This window comes from Drosophila tropicalis, unplaced genomic scaffold (genome assembly GCF_018151085.1).
Source record: "Drosophila tropicalis isolate 14030-0801.00 unplaced genomic scaffold, ASM1815108v1 contig_158, whole genome shotgun sequence".
Lineage (NCBI taxonomy): Eukaryota > Metazoa > Arthropoda > Insecta > Diptera > Drosophilidae > Drosophila > Drosophila tropicalis.
This window is the reverse complement of record NW_027172602.1, coordinates 10535587-10552960: the sequence shown is the minus strand read 5'-3', so window position 1 is coordinate 10552960 and position 17374 is coordinate 10535587. Positions and strand designations below refer to the sequence as shown.

At 38.2% G+C, this 17374-nt stretch overlaps 1 protein-coding gene across 1 annotated transcript in view; it reads left to right on the top strand.

Annotated features, from left to right (window-relative positions):
• The first annotated feature begins 4369 nt into the window (after positions 1-4369).
• Positions 4370-17374, top strand: part of RunxA (Runt related A) — a 32051-nt gene continuing 19046 nt past the window's right edge. Inside the window, exon 1 of the mRNA XM_068303094.1 lies at positions 4370-4537. The gene's annotated coding sequence lies outside the window, so the exon portion shown is untranslated. The remainder of the gene's footprint in view (positions 4538-17374) is intronic.

Below are 17374 nucleotides of genomic sequence, written 5' to 3'. Positions count from 1 at the left end.
AAGATGTAAACAAGCAGCATAAAGTGAGGCATTTAACGCGTTGGGAGGTCGCCCACACACACATGCACATACATATGATGCAGATGTGTGCGGAAAAGTGCCCACGACTAGAAGATTTTGATACCAAAATAAAGCACAAGCAAATATTTCATCAGGTCTCAATTAAAGAAAGTAAGTCTTAGAGACAATCTATTCGTGGTAGGCATAATTTTCACCTTTGAAACGGAAATATGAAGTTTCAATGGAATTTGGACCCTTCTCTGTCTCTCTCTCGCTCTCTCTCTCTCTGGTATGTGGAGGCGTCATTCAGGTCAGACTAGATCACCTACTAATATCTGCTGTTGCCATCTCCTCCTCCTTTTTGCAATGTTCCTTGGACATGGTCTGGGCAAAATGCGCGTTGCATGTGCATTGGTTTACTTTTGTTTAGCAAAATGCTTCATGCAAAATCTGCACGCTGCATTTTCATTTGCATAAGCGGCCCCGGGACGAGACCAGGTCCCCCTCACCCTTCCGCCTACCGCTCTGTACTAACCGTGCTTACTCTTTGGTTCGTCATTAACCTGGACCCGCACTCGTACCCTTGCTACATGGCATGTATGCACCACCTGAAACTCGTTGGGACACGGGCTATGACTACGGCTACGGTTCTATGGTTCTTTCAGCTTCAACTTTCAACTTTCCACGCATTTTCGCGCACGCACAACGCAAAAACTCAAACTCTCGACAATTCCACACAACGTTTGGCCAGCTCATGCAACAACCTTTTGAAACTTGCCAAACTGGTTGGTTTAGTTTTTCCTTCTTTTGGGCCTGGGACCAAGCCCAGTTCATCGTGAGTGTGTGTGTGTGAGTGTGCCTGTGTCTGGAAAACCATTTAAAATTACGGCAAAAAAGCAACAAAAAGTTTTAAGGAAAATGAACGGGTAAAAGAAAAGAATTGGGGGAGGGGTAATGAAAGAGAAAGGTTGAGAGGGATGCACAGGACTCGCGTTGCGTTAAATTAAAACGCGCATGTTGCACACGCATTAATTGCCAGGAAGTAGATACACACACACACACACACGCGCGCATAGAACGGGAGTAGATTGAGAGGATGAGTACCAATCCGAGTTCTGGTGTATGTGAAAGGGATTCTTTTTTCTAATCATTAACACAGTTGCAAATAAGAAATTACACACACACACGCCCACAAACCACCACACACACACACACATATGGGAAACACATACAATTGCAAATGAGAAATGTCCATCCCGTCACAAATGGCCCTTTAGAACCCAGTTCTCCCCACGCCCCTCCATCCTCTTTTAACCCGTATCAGAGTTGAAAAAGTGGCAAAGTCGGTTTTTTGTTGTAAGGATAATGCTGATGATTTTGTCCTCCTGGTCGCCTGGTCTTCAAGCTATCCATACACATTCACACATGCACATGTGAAGATAAAAACCCCCAAGAGAGAGAGAAAGTGAGATCTGCCACATATATATAGACAATATGGCATAGTGGTTACAATTGAACAATTTGAATAACTTAACTTTGATTAATTTATATTCTCAATATCATGTTGATATCTGTCGAATGATCTCTGAGGTATTTGAGATAAGGCATGCTGGAAATGAAGATCATTTTCTCAATATTGAGAACTCTATAAAAGGTCCTTAATACATTACCAATTCAAACCAATGCCAACGTCACAACAAAGTACAACAATTGAAGTTAGAGGGAGCAAAAATGGTGGACATATGATCATGAGTGAGTAAGGAAGAGGTAGATAGATCCTGATAGGAACTTAGCAGGAGTTAAAGGGATATGAGTAAGTTGATCAAGAAAGAGAGCCTAAGATTAGATATAAACGATCGATGATTGATTGATAATTGTGAAAATGCAAATATGTGTTCAATACATCTCGTCCCACTGTGGGCTGCATGTATTTTTGCTGTATCTTATCTTAAGAAATAAGTAAATCAATTTAAATAGAAATCAACTCGTTGGCTTGTTCAATATGCTCTGCCCCATGGCAGCAAGTACAGTCTCGGTTTTCTTTCTCACTCACTCTATGGCTCTTCAAACACTCCCTCTCTTTCTCTCCCTCCCTCTCTCTCTCATTCACTGTCTCTGTCTTTCGTATGCTTCTCCGCTACTAATTTACAGTTAGACACTAATGCGTAAGCTTCTACGCGTTCGCCTCCCCCGCAAAAACTATCGAGCAATGAGTGAACCTTTTGGGATGTTGAGGTGGGAGGGATGGGAGGTGAACGAGAGGTGGATTGGGCTGGGGTGAGGGGGCGGTAAACTTTTGTGCTATCCGCAAATGGTAGAGCAAAATGGCGGCGACTCTGACTGCGATAGTTTCTGCCATCCCCACCCCCCAACTCCCACACTCCCCCACCAAATAGTTTAAAATCCCATTTTATATATGTATGAACATTTTGCAGGAAAACTACACTCAACACCCCTACACACACACACACAAGTTGAGTTATATATATGTTAATGTACATAAGTATGTTGTATATTGTATCTACATACATATGTATGTGTGTATGTATGTGTTTGCATGCATGTAGTAAAGAGAAATCTTGGTATATTATGTAAAATGTTGCATTTGTTGTTTATGATAATGAGCAGGCGGCAGAATCAGAAGCAGAAGCAGAACATTTCGCTCATGTGCTCAGAGAGCAACCAAAAAGCCCGCACATAAATATAGCCATCTCGCTTCATTTACCGTTCACCAGCAGCAGCAGCAGCAGGCAGGCAGCAGCAGCAACAAAACCCCACAAACTCCATCACACCATCTCCCCATCCACACACACACACACACCCCTTCCTCTGCCCACCGCTCTTTAACTCGGTTCTTAACTAGGGTTGTTGCTTTTCTATGCCGCAGATAATGATGCAAAATTTATGTATTTTGTGTAGGAAAATAAAACCTGATTTTTGTGGATGAGTGAAAATTTTCAGAAAAACCCAAAAACAGAGAGTGAGAGCAAATGAGACGGAGAGGGGTTGTTGCTCCTCTATATTTCTCGCTTTGTATGTGTGTGTGTGTGTGCTGGTCAAGCGGGGGAGTTAACCCACTCAAAACTGACCCAAAGGGGTGCTGGGGAACGGGATGGGGGGGGGGGGGTGAAATGGTTTAGTCAAGTTTTAATTGTTGCCTAAAAAATGTTTGTGCTCAAAAATCCTTTTTTGCACTCAATTTGTGAGGCTTTTGAGTTATTTACAAAACAGAGAAACAGACATATGAGCCTCTCCTCTGTGTCTGTGTGTGTGTGTGTGTGTGTGTGTTGCGTACACATATGAGAGACGAACGAGACGACGCGTCGTCATTGAGCGACGTCGACCTGACTCGCTGCCTCAACGATGCCTTTACTTTGAAATTTGAAAACGTTTTTTGTGTGAAAATTTCGAAAAAATTTTTCAGTTGCCGTTGCCGTTGCCGCTGTTGGCTGGCGTTGGCGTTGGCGTTCATGTGTGTGTGTGTGTGTGTGTGTGTGTGCGAGTGTGTGTTGCGTGCTTGCGTGGTTGCTAGTGTTGTTATCATTTGCAATTGTGCCGTTAACCGGTTCATAAGGCCAGGCAACAGTATAACGGAACAACGGAACAACAGAGCCCAACTACTACAACTACTACGACTACAACTACAACTACAACTACTTGTATAACCTGTAACTGTAATTGTAAATCAGTGTATTTTGTCCTGTCGTGCTTCGTTCGTCGGTTGAATTCGTAAAGTTTCGTTAACATTTCGTACTTGTACGTGCCTTCGTCTTTACGTGGTCGTCGTTGCTTTTGATTTGCTCGGCATTCCCACACACACACACACACACACACACACACTCACATACACAAACACCCACACACATTTAAAGTGCAAGTGCATAAAGCGCGCGCTCAAATACGAAATACGAACTCTGTCTATGGTCCATGGGCAGCCGCTTCGTGCTCCCAAAACACGAATGCATTTTGGGCAGCATCCTCCAACAAGAACAACAAGAACAACAACAACAACAGGCAGCAAGCAGCAGGCAGCATCCAAACATCAGCCATCTGGTGTTCTGGTAGGCTATAACGAAATGTTGTTGTGTCACTCTGCATTCTGACCACTAACTCGCCGGCCGTGTTTCCGTTAACGTAACGAGATTTGTTTATTATTCCCATATCCTCTTCTCGTAAATCGCAAATAAAGAAAATCGTGTGACATCGCGCTTATAAAACATATGCATATTATTTATGCATATATATATATATATATTCAATTTTTTTTTCTATTCTCAAAACGTGTTGAAAATGGTGTTTAGCTCAAGAATCAATTGTCTATAAAGAAAATCCACAAAAATAAAAAAAAGTAATATAAATAAAATACATATAGATCGATCTATAAGCCATTAGAGAGCTCTCTCTAACAGTTTTGTTGTTGTGTGCAATATGAAAATCAAGATACCAAATCAAACAACGTCCAAAATCCATGAAAATTTTTAAGGGAAAGAACTCAAGTGCTTCAGGACAAACGACACGCTTAGAGTATTTGAGAAAGGTAAGTGAGATTCAAATGATTGAATGAAAGGGCCACCAAGTACTTGTGATTTGAGATGAAAGTTTGGCTTAAATCTTTATTAGATCACCCAAAAGAAACCAGTTACGATGCTCAAACACAGTGAATAGAAATTACTCATTGGAAACTTAAAAATTCTCAAAATTAGTTATTGGTTTGTTAGATTGTAAAATTTTTTTTTGCTTTAACAGCATTTTAATGTTTTCAAGGCTAAAATGAATCTAATGGATATCAAAAAAGGTAAAGGGAATGCATTGTTGAAGCTTTTAAAAAGCCAATAGATTGAAAACTGCAATCAGATCAGTGGATAAACACTTGTATCTGAAGTTCAAACCCCGACGTAGTGAGAACAATAATGAAATAGAGCAGTTCCAACTCGAAAGTGGCTTAAAAAGTCATTCATTTGTTTCTACCCACTTTAAGTGATTATTTTCATAAGGAAATTATGCACTTTCCAAATGCTGTTCAAAAGGACTTGACATTTTTTAAGATTCATGTAAAACTGCATCGAAATGTGCAATGTAAAAGTTAATTTTAAAAAGAAATTGGATTATTTGGGGCAATTATTGCTATATAAAAGATTTCAGGACTCATTTGGGAGGCCTTGAGGCTGCAGGAATACAATAAAAGTGGCTTAAAATTTTTAGTCTGATTTAAGAACAAAACATCGCTATCTCTCTCATTCTTTGGCTCTCTTTTTATATAAGAATATATTTGATTGTTAAAATATATGCTGCGGTCTTTGGATGAGTTTTCTGGCATATGGTGACCAAATGTCTCCATGTTTTCATATAGACGTCATTAAATGGCATATGGATAACCAGAAGAATGAATAACAACACGAGATTGGCCTTGCCATGCAGATGAATTTAGATTGATTACCTATCCAATATGAAACATCCGGTTAAAAAAAAAAATTTAAATTACTCACACACACACACACACAGAAAAACAAAATCTGAACTGTAACCATAATATTTAAATGAGCCACTTGAAATGAAAATCAGTCATTGAACATGTTGATATTTTATTGTTTCTTAATGCAATTAATCAAAAATTTAACATATTTATTTCGTGCGGACAAATAACAGCAAAAACAACAACAATAACCACTGTCTATGTATGTGCGTGCGTGTGTGTGTCTGTGTGTCATATATGTTTATATGATACCTTGGAAAAACTCAGCTCAACTCGACTCAATTCAACTCGGTGAACCGCACTTATGTGTGCCGCAAGTTCTACCACGAAATTGATAATTCAACGGTTAACCAAACGGGACAACAACTAAAAAAAAAAAAGAAACAAAAAAACAAGAAATATATAAAAAAAGAAGCAGAAAAAATTAAAACCAACAAATAAAGAAAAAAATGAAAAACAAAAATCAACAAACAAATAAAATAAATATGCAAAAAAAAAAAAAAAGAAAAAGGAACGGAAAAAATTTATATATACCAATAAATATCGCTCAGGTCGGGCGAGTGTTAAATGCTTTAAATGAGCAACAAAAAGCAGTAACAAATACAAAAAAGTAGACGTCAACTCAAGCATTTTGTTTGTGTGTGTGTGTGTGTGTGCTTTAAAGGTGCGTAGGTGTGGCAAAAGAGAAGGCTGTGTATTTGAAAGTGGTCAACCAACTCGTTGACCACAAAAGAGAGCAAAAAAAAAAAAAAAAACACAAACATATATATACAAAATGATATAAACACACAAATACACACACACACTCACACACACACACACACACACACTTATAAAATATAAATACTCTCCTGTATATGTGTGTATGAGTGCAGTCAAATCAAAATACAAAACAAATTGCAGCCGGCGCTCAAATGTAGGCAACACTTTTTTTCTTCTTTCCCTTTTTTACCTTTTACATATACTAATGCACATATCTAAAGCCAGAGAGTCATTTTATATCAAGACATCGGGCATGTAGTTTTTCCATATTCGGTAAATGGCCGTCGCAATATTTTTAAAATTCATAAGTAATAAAAATAAAGCGACTTTGAATGGAACATTTCGTGATCTCCATTGGAATTAGAAACAGAAACTCATTTGCTGTTTCTTTCGCGATTAACTAAAAGACTCTGCCTTTTAAACTCTACTAATATGCAACTGCAATGCGATTAATGGGTATATTCAATTCGTATTACTTGCGTTTGATATTTGCATTTGTTGCTGTTGATTTTGGAGCGACTATTGGCGGCTAATGTCAAGCGATAGTTGACGGTCGCATTATATAATATTGAATTTAATTTAATTAAATTTATATATGTGTATTGCAAACAGTATTTAGCATTTGTTTATGTCATAGTTGACAAAATTGGTTATAGTTTTTTGTTTCGATTGGCCAGTTTAAGCCTTTTGTCTAAGTATTAAACCTTTTAGTTGGTATCAACAAGATTTGTTCATTTACTTTTACAGATATTTGAATTTTTCTTTTTGTTTTTAAAAATATATTTTGTAACTTTTTAAGTTGCCAATTTCCTTCTTTTTTTTTCCTTTATTTTTTCCAAAGGAGAGGAAATGGAATGGTGTGGGGAGGTGAAGGAAGCGACTTGTCCCATGGGTGGGCGTTTGTATATACGGGCGAACAAGGGAATGGTGGAGTAGAAGGACGAGCAGGGGGGAGCTAAAGGGGACAGCACTGAGAAATGCGTGTGAAAAATAAACGAGATTTTCGCAACGCGCTTTTGATATTTTTGCATGACAGAAGCCAAATGAGAAAATGCGATTTTCCGCATTGCTCCGGCCAATGACATGGACATGGACATGGCGGCGTCCCGGCCACAGGACCACCATAACCATCACCAGTGGCATGGCTAGTAGCAGCAGCAGCCTACAAACTTAATGTGCTGGCGTTTCCTGGCACACAAACACACACACACACACACACAGAAAGAGTGAGAGCGAGAAAGAGAGAGAGAGTACACAGACAGACGCACAATAATTTTTACAATTTGCAGCAATGCGTTTTTAATTTAAATCGATAAAAGTTGCATTTGCACACAAAAACAAACCAGACGAAGACAACAACAACAGCAACAACATCAGCAACAGCAGCAGCAGCAACACAATGCAACAATAATTGCCAGCAACAACCCCTTTAGCAACTCAATTCTTCACAATACCACCTCACCACGCCTCCTCCAGTTCATTCTCCTCCTGACATCTCTTATACTTCCCTCCTCTTCTGCATTATCTCTCATTTTGTTTGCATTAAATAGGCAACCAATTTTAATTATGACAAAAGAAGAGAAAAACCCTTTAAAACACAAAAATTCCAAAATTTTCCATTAAATTCAAATCAACAATAAAATACTCATCAAATCATTTCTACAAATAGGAAAACTTTAAGAAAAGTGCAAGAGAAACGTGAACTTGAAAAAAGCCAAACTGATCCTTGGAATAGATTTCAAAACGTTATAGTTGTCATTTGGAACTGCTTCCAAAGGAAGTATTCAAGTTGATAAGAGCCCATGTAGATAAATGATAAGACTTGCCTGGGGAGATCTATATAGATTCACTTAAAGTTATGTTATCGAAACGATTTCATTAGATAATTGCTAAGTAAAAAATATTTAAGGTTTTGGTGCAAACATTTTTAATTTAAGGAAGAAAAGAATCTAAGAGTATAAGAAAAAGTATAAGGCATTAAATCTTCACCCGATCGAGGAAAAAGTTTCAACAGAATTTTTGATTCAAAATTATTACGTGTTAATAGATGGCGATTGAATATACAGACATAGACTATGCCTATGTCTGAGTCTCTGTCCAGATATGTGATACTATGTCCCTTCTTATGCTCATGCATTACAGTGTTGGTTAATCATAAAAATTAAATTATTTACTTTAATTGCTACTTTTTGACATCAAATCCGTTTTGGAAGAATGCTTGATTTCTGCAATTGCGAAGTAATACTTTTGAAGTGAAAAAGTGAGAACGCTACTTTCCTTTCCGTAATCAATTATTTGGTGGTGTGTTTAGAATGGCAAATTAACGATTTCTAGAAAGGATAATGCAAGAGAATTCATGAAAAATGCTGTGTTAGTCTTTATCTTACTCTATAAAATGAATAAAAAGAAGGAGGCTCAGTTTTGATGCTTATGCAACATTCAACATTTGTCTTAGATGGTTGATCTGTAATCTTTTGCTGCTGCCAATTTCGGGATCAACTTTAATGAAGCTTGCCTTTTAAAATTGGCCACAACATCTGTATAGAGAATATTTTCGTTGTCCTGCGACAGCAACACAATTAATAAGAATTACAAGTTGTATGTGCAACCAAAGGAGAGTGAGCGGCAGAGATAGTCAGAGGAGGTATGGCTGCATATACACATCCTGTGTACATACATATCCTACGTGGGTCGTGAGCCGCACAAGTGCTAATGACTTAATAAATCATCGCCGGGCGACAAAGAAATATTCGAACAACGAGTTGCCAACGGATCCAGTAGATCCTGCACAATCAGACCGCAACCGAGTCGCGACATGTGTGTGTGTGTGTGTGTGCGTGTGTGTGTGTGTGTGAGGGGCAACAAATGATGGGTGGTGGTGGTAGGGGTAGGGGGCATAATTCAATGAAAATCCGCAAAATGCCTTTAATCCTCAATATTCATTAAAAAATATTCCTACTGCTGCCTGCTGGTGGCTGGCTGCGATTCGTTCTTTTTTCTGCCTTTTTATTTCTGTTATTTTTGTTTCAATTAAAAGCATTTAAAAAGAGAGAGCCAGGTTTCAGACCACGCCCACTACCAGCACAACCTAGCCGCAAAACGCCTCACTGTTTGTAGTTTATTAAGCTGACGCTGTTGCCGCCGTTGCCGATGTGTTGCAGGTGTGCAACCAAGCACAGTATTCTGGATTCGGGTCATTACATCTTTATGTTCCTTTAAGTACATAATGTATAATAATGCCATATACATAGGAGTGTATACATATACATGTGAGTGTGTGCGTGTATGGAGTATACCATCATCATAATAGGAGAAGAGCAACGCAAAGGACATACGCTTAATCAGCAACTTAAATGTGTCCTGCGGCAAAAAGGATTTAATGTGCTTGAATCCCAGCCCCAGCCTCAGTCCCAGACAGTGAAGCGAGAAGCGCGTTTGGCCTGGACAGTAAAAAACTTTCTGCCATTTTGCACGTTACAAAAATTAATTCGATTTGCTGCTCGGCGGTCATTTTAATCGCTTGCCCAACAACAGCGACGCGTTTAATGAAAGGACACAAACGTTAGCCATGCCTCTCTCATGCTCTCACGCTCTCTCAGGACACACCAAATGCAATTAAAAATTAAAAAACGTGAGCAAAATGCATAATGAGCTCTCAAGCAACACTTCATTAACGCATTGCCCAGTTGAACACCCACCCGCTCCACTCCCATCCATTTCCATCCACTCGCATTCACCCATCCACTCGTTGCACCTCGCTAAGAAGGCTTACCTGAAGTTAAACTCACCCTCATGCGCTTCTCCTTCACATGCAATCAGATTGGTTGCAGCGCATTCGCAAACGCATTCCCATTCACTTTGCATTGATAGGCGACAAAATGTTAACAAGCTGTTGAAAAATTGCCAAACAGAGGCGTAACCATAAAATGGCCCCAAAATCAACCGAAACCGAAGTCGAGAAAAAAAGCAGACACACGCACACACACACACACACACACACACAAATAATAAAAACCAGAAAATGTGCACCCAGTGATTGAGTGAGTGTGGTGTAAAGTGTGTAAGCGAGTGAGAGTAGAGCGAGTGAGTGTGATTGTGCAAGTCAAGTGAATGAGATGTTATCGACCAGGCCCATAGCCTGTAAAGATAAACTGGTAATCAAGAAGAAAGGAAAGGAAAAGATTAGCTACCAGATGACTTTGAAAAAAGCTTATCAAATATTACGCATACGTCGCGTTGACCAACTGAAATAGTAGTTGATTGTTTGTACAATGTGTGGTATGAGTAATATTTCAAAAGATTCTTTGAGATAAGACGAATTAAAGTTTTAGTTAGCGCAAGTTAATCAAAGCTGCTTCTGTTAATGCTTATTTCTTTTCTTACGCTTATCTTTACTTTAAGATTTGGGAATATCAAAGTCGATGTTATTCACGTCTTTGCTTATGATAATACTCAGTTAATAGTCTTGGCTTTTGCTTTGAACACTTGGAAAATGTTAGTTTGAAATGGAGTGGCTAAGTAAATATATAAATGTAGTTTAATATAATATCAAAAAGGGTTTGATAATATCCATAGCCCTTAGATCGAGATTCGAAATTCTTTAAACGATTACTTTTCTATTCAATCCTTTAACATTTTCTCGAAAATAAATGCCTACTTGAACAATTAGATGAAGATCTGTGCAAACTGCTTAGAAAATGTTTTCAATCTGTTGAAGATGGACCAAGCAGGAAAGAAAGTGATTTTGAGAATTCAACTAAAAGTTCGAATGATATTGAACTTTTATGCCATTTCATCATTCCATCAGTTTTTCCTCTTGGAAAATTGAGGGGAAACTTAACCAGCGTCATAAATTCACACGCATTCCGAAAACGTCAGCTCAGTTCAGTTCAAACCAGGGCAAACAAATAAAGGCCGAAACCGAAAAAAATCAGCAGTAACATCAACAACAACAACAACAAGAATAACAGTAACAACGGCCACCCCCAATCATCAAGGTTCACCCATCATGCAGCAATTGTCTCACCCTTGGCATTAACGTCACGTTGCCATCCTCTCTCCCACCTCAGTTCGTGGCCTCAATGTTGGCCTCAAAATGCAAAACCCCAAAAAGGAGCAAGAAGCCTGCCTGATGGCAGCAGGCAGCAAACTGAAGGCAGAAAAGGTAGGCCGGGGGGGTGGCAACGAAACGAAGCGAAACGAACCAAGGAAGGAAGCCAGGAAGGAAGGAAGGAGACGGTCCTCCGGTCCGAGGCACAGTCACAGGTCCATGTTGGCCAAGTTGGAGTCCACATGGTAAATTGTCAACAAGTTTGTTGCCGCTGCCGCCGTTGCAGAATTTTTCTGTTGTTATTTTTTTTCTTTAGTTTTTTGCTGCTTTTTCTTGCGTTTTTATCTGTCCATTTCTTTTTTTTCGCTTTTCATTTGCATGTGTTTGCTGTATATTTGTTGTTGTTGTTGTTGTTGTTGTTGCTGGAATGTTGATGGTGATGATGATGATGATGATGCGTTTTATTCTTTTGGTTGTTGCTGTTGCTTTTATTGATTTTTCATGTTCTTTTTGGTCGACAATCAGGAAACCATCCGACTGACCAAACGCGTCCTGCTTCAGCTCCAGCTCCTGCTCTTGCTGCTGCTCCTTTGGTTTGTTGTCCATTGCCGTTTGTACAGCTACTGCCCCCAATGTCAGCCTTGTTGCAACGTCATCGCCATTATCATCATCATCATCCCCATCTCCATTCCCCCCCCATCATCATCATCATCATCAGCTTCAGCTTCGTTTATTGTTCAGGAGAACAAAACAAAAAAAGAATTGCGAAAATTTGTTCATTCCTGGGGACACGCGTTTCCTCGCATGTTTATTATTGCAGAGTTGCATTCTGCCCAGTTCGACAACAAAAAGTAACCGCCAAACAACTCACCTGCCCACCCAAAAGTGCGCCTGACCGCCCAGACCCCTGAACCCCAAAAGCCACTCAAACCCAAAGGGGCTGCTGTTGCTGTCTGTTTGGGCCTTTTGTTGGTTGCAACCACATATTTGGTTGCTGATTTTTGGTTTCGTAATTTTTTGTTGTTGTTGTTTTTTACCTCCACATACAAAATGCAGGCCGGTTGAGTTTTTTTTTCGTGCTTGTTTTTGTTGTTGTTTTCCTGCTTTCTTGTTGTTGCATTTGTTTGCGTGTGTGTTTGGTGGTTTTCACCATTTTCATTTCATTACATGTTGTTGTTTTTGTTTCTGTTGTTGTTATTATTATTATCCCATACCCTTTCTTGATTTGCCGCAACGAGAAGAAAATGGAAAGATAAGCACTTTGATTAACTTCAATTTGTTTAAATTAATCGTCTTCCATAAAGATAATTTCGGGAAAATAATCAAAGATTCGCCTTTAATCAATAACTCTATACAAGGAAAACTCTAAAAGTCTCTACTCCATTAATTAATTAATTAACCTAGTAAATATTACTAAAAGTTGAAGTTTAGCACTCGATGATTCCAATGGCAGTTATGGACTTCTTTGCTAGAACTTTGTGATTCTGAATTAGCCAAATAGTCAACCTGTTTGAACCAAATTACATAAATGTCACAATCTAAATAGAATTACAATTAAGTTCTCCAAAATTCTTCAGACCATTCAGTATTCCTTGTACAACAAAATGTCCTGTTTCTCAGTCTAGCATCTATGAAGTTACGCTTTCTTCTTCAATACTGATCATCTCGAGGTGCATTAAGATGGGAATAAGTATTATATATTTAAAAGTTAATCAAGAACTTTCCACTGTTGGAAATTCAGTTTATTTTGTCTCTTATGCAAACCTCTTTATTAATATTTTTCAACCTGACTCTGACTAGTTTGGTCTACCATTCAAAATACTTTGTTTATTTTTGCGAAATATATTTGAGAATTTTTGACTAACGCAAATGAAAATATTTGTTAATCTATTTGCACTTTAAAGAAACTTTCTGCAAATATAATTTGAATTAATCTTTTAAGTATATACAGTTGTAGATCAATCTAGAAATATAATAGTTTTATGGGTATTTATTTTCAGCCTTAATTTATTCTATTTAATTTTCAATATTCTGCAACCAAATTTGATAGGAATTGCTTGATTTAAGTAAAGTAACATTTTCTTAAAGATTTATTAAAGAAAATCGTATAATTTCTGAAAGAGACAAATGATTTTTAAAGTAAAGAAACACAATAGTTTGCGGAAAATGGAAAAAGAATGTAGGGCAAATTCCAAGTTAAGAGAAAGTCTCTTGTATTCTTATCAAGATGGCAAATCTCTTAACGATAGATGAGCTTATCTCTTGGGCAACTAATACAAAATCATACATAGATCAAGATACAAGCTGACAGGTATTCATCGTGCTCTGCAATTTTAGTTTTAAGCCTGTATTTAGCCTCTTTTTAGGGTTTTCTATTCAAACTTGAGATCTGTTTGTCTTCAGGAATGATATATGGCCAAAATTGATATAAAATTGAGCTTAAGAATTGTAAGGAATGATTTTTTATATATTCAAATTTCAACTGAGTGAACATAACACATCTAGGACTTGAATAAAGTTTAGTTAGGTCCCAAAAGAAGCTTGATATGAATTTAAATTTTTCAACCAAATTGCATTTTTAATTGATTGATTGATTATCTAAAAAGATTGGCAAATACTTTTCTTACGCAACAACAATTTAGAATTGCTTAACTTTCTCTTTTTGATTTCAATTAACAGAAATATAGAAATTTTTGTGGCCCTCTAGCCTACTATTTCTCACCTGAGAAATAAACAGAAAGAGACAGTGACAGAAAGAGAGAGAGAGAGAGGTGAAAAAAATGCACACACGCACACGTGGAATACATGAGCATAACAACAAGTGCAACATAGCCAAAGGCTTTTCAGGTCTACCAATATTATTCCACACAACTTCAAACCCACAAAATGTTGGTTAGTTTTTCGTAATAACTTCAAATCTGCACTTGCCACTTTGTTGCAGCAACATGCACACCCACACACACCCCCCACACACACACACACACGCAGACATCGGCACACTCGTAGGCATGAAAATACATGAACATATTCTTTCTCTCCTGGGCCTAAAATTTTCAAATGGCAACAAATTTTACCTAGTTTTTTTTTTTTTTTTTTGTGCGGGGTGTGTAAAAATAATTGAACTAAAAATTGCACACAAATATGCAACAACAACAAATCTGTGCAACAAGCAGCCAAAACCAGCAACAAACACACACAGTCCTCTCCCCTCTCAACTAACCACCACAATTCGATTCTCCCAAAAATAAAAACAGAACACAGAAGAAAATTACAATAATAATAGCAAAAATAAAACTGACCATAGAAGTGGCAATGCGTCTGCATTTTGTGGAAGGGGGCGGAGCTCAAAATATATATGTATATATGTGTGTGTGTGTGTTTATGTGTGATGGGGGGGTAAAGAGAATCATATTGGAGACTATGTTTCGGGCTCCAACGGGGCAATCAACCAACCCTTGCTACGTGCTGCTAATTGAGAGCCTGCAACGGCGCATTGCCGTTAACATTTTGAGTGGAACTCGAAAACGCACACACTCACACTCTTTCACACACACACACATACAAACTCACACTCACTCACTGAACACATTTAACTCGACTCGAGTGCTGCGAGTGTGAATTTAATTTTCGAAAAAACAAACAAAAAAAATGTACAAAAATAATTCACACATAGAAAAAAAGAAAAAAAGAAAACAAAAATTTGGAAAAGTAAAAGACAAGACTCACATTCGTGTTTGTGTGTGTGTGTGTGACTGCGGGTGTCTGTGTGTGTGAGTGTGTGTGTGGATCTTCCTCTCAATTGGCATCCAATGAAATGTTTGCTTCCCCTTTAAACACTCGTGTGCTCACTGAAAATAGTTCTCCACGACTTTTTTAACCAGCTAAAGCTTATTATTTGTGCCCGCAAGTGTCAAGTGCATTTAAAAACCAATAACCAAAAACAAAAAGCAGCGAAAATATTCTAAAAAACAAAGGATTAAAATCAAAATTAATTCAATAGGAATTCAATATGTGTCTGAATGCAATATCAAATTATCATAAAATACACAAGTGATTTAACGGTAATTGTGTTTTTTTTACAACCGTTTTTAAGTGATATAAAGTAAACAAATGAAAATTCATTCTAAATTCTCTAATGATTTAGTTTTAAGAAATCAATTTAACTTTGTGAATCGTGTAAAACACTTGAGTTAATGTGAAAGCAAAATGAGTGACGCTCGAACCCTTTTTCTTCATATGGTTGTAATTCTCAACTGGTTGTGGCATGGCCTTTGCATATCTAGGGCCTTATGCAATATCTCCTGTACTCGGCTTTTGGGTTGACCAGAAGCCGGCGTTTCACTCTCGATGTTGCCCTCTTAGCAAAGAAACGTTCAATCTATTTAAATTTATATTAATTTAATAATTAACATTAATCTTTGTAGATGATTCTACTAATCGTTAGTCTAAATGATCAGTTTTTTTGGTTTAGCAGGAATTTATTTAATTAGTGGCTAAAGTAGGGCTTTAAAATGGTAGAACTATTGCCCCATAAAGTATGCAATAATCAATCTAAGAATTCGCTTTTTGCAACATATTGGAAATTGAAATATAATTCTCAAGGCTTATGGACAATTTTGTAAATTAAAAGGCCTAGAAGCAGTCATAAATTTGTTGAAAATAATAAATACTTTTTCAACATATTGCATACTTTGAGGGGCAAACTGGATTAGAGGCAAAGGACCAGGCTTTAACGATAAACAACTTTATCAAATGAGAGATTATTTACCTATTATTGTAATTACTCGATCAGTTAGATATTTTTTTATAAATATTTTGGTTTTCTTGATACAATTAAGCCACAAAAAAAAGAAAAAAAGTCTTTTCTATTCAAGAGGATTTGAGTGTTTATATCACAATTCAATTATATTCTACCATTTTTCTACATATTCAAGTGCAGCTGCTGCTTGAGCTTAGCAAACTGAGGACTCCTTGGGAAAATTTAACCACAATCCCATTTATCTTTTACTCTGGTAGAGCCGCAGTGTGATACGGTGATTGGTGGTCGTAAGCTCAAGAGAAAATTAACAGCATTTGCTCCCGCATCTAACAGCAAATTGAGCCATACATTGTTTAGATGAAGGCTTCCCAAACCGAGTTCCACACTGAATGGGTCAGGCTTTAATGCCTAAATCAACTAACTTTGCGGACAGCAAACTTATTTCCGGCATGCCGAGAACATTTCCCAGGAGCAGTCGACCAGCAGAGCAGTAGATAGTCAGGAATCAACAGACCAGAGAAGCAAAACGAAAGGTGGAGGACAAAGAGATACCCGAAATCAACCATAAATTGATGCAGTAACACGTAGCAGTAAAAAAACCCACACATACGCACACTCACACACGGACTCAACAAAAAACAACAAAAGCAACATTTGCAAACTGCAATCAAAGATAGTGAGTAAGGGAAAGGAGACAGAGAGAAAGAGAGTGAGAGGGCGAAAGTAGAGAAGGATGCATCCTCATGATGCATTTTTGGCGCGTGTGTCTCGGCCTCGGCCTCTGCACTCTGTGCGTGTCTGTCTGTGTGTGTGTGTGTGTGTGTCTTTGGGTATGTGTGTGTGCTGGTCAGAAAAACCAAAAAGCGAGCAACCAACAATGCCAAGTTTTCGGTCAACTTTCGGCCAAAACAATGGCAATCTCCTCCATCCCCAAACCCGCCCGTTTCGTTTCTGTTGCCCATATACACGGAGGAGGGTCACGCATCTTGTGCTCATTCTCATCCTTGTTGCATGTCCTCCTCTAGCCAGTAGACTGTTGCAACTGCAATGGCAACGGCAACAGCAACAGCAATGGTAAATGGCAAATGGAGTCGGTGCTGCTGTTGCCTGCTGTAGTTGGAGTTGGACTTTCTCTGGTCAATTCGCGGTTTTGCTTGTCACTTAGCCGACGTTGACCAACGGCAAGCCAACGCGTTGGCCATTTGATAAACGGACAAAGAAACGACAAACGACAATGGACACGACGAAGTGTGTGTCCGTTTGTATCACTCCTCCATCTCCTCCATCTCGTGCATCTCCTCCATCACCTACCATCTTGATACCATATCCT